This window comes from Lactuca virosa, chromosome 1, assembly GCF_052849685.1.
Source record: "Lactuca virosa cultivar CGN04683 chromosome 1, Lactuca_virosa_CGN04683_v6, whole genome shotgun sequence".
In the NCBI taxonomy this organism is placed as follows: Eukaryota; Viridiplantae; Streptophyta; class Magnoliopsida; order Asterales; family Asteraceae; genus Lactuca; species Lactuca virosa.
The window spans coordinates 307,408,768-307,413,889 of record NC_136426.1 but is presented as its reverse complement, the minus strand read 5'-3'; positions in this window follow the sequence as shown (position 1 = coordinate 307,413,889).

Genomic DNA, 5,122 nt, shown 5'->3' with positions numbered 1-5,122 from the left:
TATGCATGCAAGTTATACACAAAGAGAATCACATAGACTGTCAAATAAAGCTTCTACCCTAAACCACAACCAAACAAAGAACATGAATAAGACAGATTCCTTCATTCTAGGGCTATGCAATCCTAAACATGTACAACTTTGAAAGTATACACTTAGCAAATAATCCATACAACCATATTTCCATAAATACTATACCATGACTAAAATAGTAGGAATACTTACTTGAGCTCGGCCGATTACGCCTATTGCATTCTCCCCTTTTTCTTACAAAAAATTATTTTCAAGAGATTTAACTTTGGTTTCTTTTTGAAAAGCAATTGTTACCGTTTCCTCAGTTTGAGTTCTGACACACCCAAAAGTGTGTCCGAATCTCTCAAACCAAGGCTCTAATACCAACTTGTAACAACCTAATTTTTAGATTTTTTTTAAGAAATTTTAATTTCGTACACATAATTCATAAGAAATGCATGCCATGCCATCAAGCCGGGCCCTTGCCCTTATCAATATAAGTATCTGAAACATTCAATAAAACTGTAAGCACAAAGTTAGTGAAATTCCCAATTACACATATCATATAATCACATAATTTCATGCTCATACATATACATACAAGTTTGCCAAAGACTCCCTCCATGGTCTTCAATGGAATGCCATGGGCTACCCCCATGGTCTTATATCCCCGTGCCATGGGCTCCTCCCATGGTCTTGCCAATTGCCATAGGGTCCTTCCATGGTCTTCACATAAACTCATACATAAGTCAAATAGAAAACCATTACACATTCCATTACTAGTCATCTCATATCAGTTAATGGGTCGGCCTTGGTCTCTTAGACCCATGAGTGTGGTGAGAAGACTCACCTTAATACTAAACGGTAGCTGACTAGGTCGGGACTCCAAATATCCGCTCTACACCACCCTATAAAAGAAAAAAATTCGTAAATACAACTCAAAATGCCCCAAAACCCCTTAAAGGTCAAACTTGGTCAAAGACTAGGGTCAAAGGTCAAAGTCAACGACCTGAGTTAACCCAACTCGCCGAGTTGTCCTTCAACTCGTCGATTTTCTCCATTAGTTGTATAGATCGGGAAAACTCGCATCTACTCGTCGAGTTCTCCTAATTAACTCGTCGAGTTGGCCAAGAATCAAACAACTTAATGCCTTAAGTTGTATCCATCGAATCTAGAAGCTTCAATTCTCAGATCTCGTCCCAAATGATGACTAGGAGGGTAAAGTTTCCAACTTTACACTTAAAAACCAGCAAAATGGACCCAAACCCGAATCCTTGACTTAATAGAGTGAGGCTTAATCGATTAATCCCTTAAACTCTCAAAATAGTAGTCCCAAAACACAGATCTGGCATCCCAAGGCTGGAATATCATGTAAAGTTTCCAACTTTACGTCCATGCATGCAAGAAAGGAATCCTAGGGCCCAAAATGGCTTAATAAATGACTAAATGCATGGATGAGACTTAGGACCAAGCAAAGCTTGTAACTTTATGCCAAGAGAGGTCATAAAAGGGTCAGATCTAACACAATAACCACTAAAACCCTTAATCTTTTGGATAATCCAACCATACACCCAAAAATCAAGCTAAACATCCAACAAAGAGATCTAGGAGATAACAACACAAGGTTTCGACTTTATACCTCAAAAGAACTACAACAAAAGGATAGTTTCTGGATCCAAAGCCTTCCTTTCAAATCAAGCACCTTCAATCTTCAAGCTCCTTCTAAAGAACACTAAAAATCTACTCTCCAAGCTCACTACTAGCTCACACACTCAACCTGGAAGGATAACACACAGAATTAGGGTTTTCTGGACAAGAAGGGTAGTAAAGAGGCCAGCAAAGAGTGTTAATGTCTTTAAATAGGGTGCCAAACCCTAAAATTAGGGTTTTCTACACAGCCGCCAACTCGCCTCGATGGGACACCTCGACTCGTCGAGTTGGACCAAAAATGTCCGCGGCCAACAACCCCTTCGACAGGACGAGTTGGAGCTTTCAACTCGTCGAGTCCCCTCAGAAAAATGCAATGAATTAGGGAATTTAGCTAATACTAGATCCAATCGTTATATATATATATATATATATATATATATATATATATATATATATCTGGGGAAAAGTGAGTATACCTGTAGAGGTCCAATTATGTTGTGAGGTGTCGAATGGTCTTATGTCCTCGTTAGTATCGAAGTTTGTAATGCAGTATTCGTTATATGTATTTCATAGGGGCACATTTTTATGTCGAAGCTTATTAGATTTAGCGCTTATGTATTTTTTGTAAACTTCTGTCATTCCTATAAATAGAGATAGGTAGTAGAGATTGAGGAACTTTTTGTAACGCCCGTGTTTCGAGGCTAAACATTAATTCGATGATGTAATAGTCAAGTTCAACCAGTGTAACTTATTTTAAAGTAATAAAGATTATATACTTATTTGTAAAGATATAATAAAAATAAGCGTCAAAAATAAAATCATAGACAAACCCAATATCTATGAAGAAAGTTGTAGTGATAGTGACAAGGATTCCAGAGATATAAAGAATGCCGAAATCCGAGTTATAACGAAGAAGTTATAACTTATCAAAGTTTCGCGACAGAACCGGCGCGACACAGCATGACGTAAAAAGTGAGTTTACGATAAAATGCTTTTTAGCCTTAGTGATCTAAACGATACTCGTAGTGTTCTCTAAACCGAGAGCGTGCATAAAAAAATGCCCAAATCTGACTTCGTATGAGGAAGTTATGATTTTTCCAAGTTTCGGATTAACAGTACGCAGCCCGAAATTCAAATTATAGATCGAGTGATTTTTAGCCGACACAACATAAACGAGAATCGAAGATCTCGTCAATAGTAGTTCAACGGTAAAAAGACAGATAAAAACGGACGTCGTACGAAGAAGTTATGAATTTTTAACGGACTTTTCTTGTCCTGACCTGTTAAAAATATAACTTTAAAAATAAATAAAAACTAGCCGACGGAGTCTAAAGAAAAGCTGTATAGTACGGTCTCACCTACGCGTGGATATAAAGAACGTTGGAAACGGTGCTCATATGCGAAAGTTATGGATTTTTGAAGTTAGAGGTACACATTTCAAAGCTTATCCAAAGGGAACGCCCTGCGTAGAGAAGGAATGCCCAACATCCGAGGTACGCCCTGCGTACGAGGAATGAACATTGCGCAGTCTCACATTGCTCGGTCCAGAAGCAACTACATATCTCCATCCGAAGAGTGAAACGTCCGAGCCTCGCAAGCTGCACCCCGCTCCTACGCGTTGTGTACAAGGGAACGCCCTGGGCTTCGGAACGCGCTGCGTCCGTCGCAGGAATGCCCTGCGTACCGAAGGCCAGGCTCCCCTATAAATTGATGCGAGGAAGGCCGTATTTCACACTCTTTTCGCTATTTCTTTCACTCTCTACTCTCTCTCTAGCCACCCTAAACCACCCCAAATCCTAGGGAACCTCCCTAACACTAGAAGAAAGCCCTGAAGAGCTTGAAGGCCCCGAGAAAAAGAGTTTTTTGGTTTAGAAACTCTGCCCCCATAGAGCCCGGTTTTCAAGCAAACCTCCCGGTTTCGTCAAAGAAGATCATTTTAAGAAGCGAAGTGCTGTCCGAATCACCACCGTATCAAGTGAGTGTATAGTCATTTTCATCTTACACATAGATATGAAGTATTTTATATAAATTACGTGTTATGTGTATATATTATCTGTTTGCATGAGATCCCTGCTGGATGAAAGATCTAAACCTCGTTCTTTTCAGATCTGAACTTTTTCTTTTCAAATCTAAACCTTTTCTTTCAGATCTAAACTTTTTCTTTCAGATCTGAACCTTTTCCTTCAGATCTAAACTTTCTCACTTCAGATCTAAACTTTTCAGATCTGAACTGCATATATATATATATATATATATATATATATATATATATATATATATATATATTATACTTTGAGATCTATGTTGTATGAATGATTTAAACTTTGTTTTTCAGATCTGAACTGTATATGTATTTTATATCTACAAATATGTTCGGGTAAAACATGGGTAGATGAAATAGTTGGTGTGTGATGAAATAAAATGATGAGAGGCCTCGGTGTTGACGATGATCCAGTCATCTAGCGGAGTATGGATGACGACCATGGACTCTTCTAGGAAGTCCAGTGGAACGCTACTAGGCTCGCAACCTGTAGGTGTTTATTTGACCTAAGTGTTCACCAGGTGTACTCCATCTCCCTCGTGGTTGCCTTATTCGAAATAAATTGCTGAGGTATCCCCTAAGCAGTGGTGTTACCCCGATGATAATCCTTAGGCTAGGTGTCTTATATTAGATGTTTTAGGGACGTAAAGTGAGGATAACGGGAACGGGTAATCGGTTTTGATTGGTTTGATGAAATTAATAAACTTATTTATTGTGGGTTGAAAACCGTATACGCTCACCAGGCTCCCAAGCCTGACCCACTCAGTTTCTTGTATTACAGGTAGTGGCAAGAGCAAAGTTGGATGATTTGACGAGAGATTATGGATTTATATGTTGGATAAGGTGTCTAAGTCCATAACTATTTCTGATATGTACCTGACCCGGTTTGGCATGGTCCATTTAGGTTGCATGGCATCATGCATTTGGATAGACTAAAATGAGGGAAATAACACTTAAGGTTTATTAATATATTATAAGTTCTAATATATTAATAATATTATTTAATTAGTATTGATCAAGAATTAATTTGGAATTAATTAAGTGATCAAAAGGAGACTAATTAAATATATGGGTTGATTGTGTAAATCATCCATACTTATATAGTGGGCTAATGCTTCATGGATTATCAATTTGGGCTAAAACCCATGGGATGCTCCATGGATGATCCATGGTGTTTATTGAACCCATGGGTCATGGAAATGAAAAGTCATGACAATTAGGGTTTACATGGTGTAACCCTAATTGTAACACACTATATAAGCTTCATGTTCTTCGCCAAAATCGGCCACTAAGATATACAAGTGAGGGCTAGCCGATTTCTAAGTGTTCTTCATTTCTCTCTAAGTTATTCTAAGTGCATTTGGTGTTGTGTGAGACATTTGAGGCATCACACTTGAGGTGCTACGCTCACAAGGTTTTCAA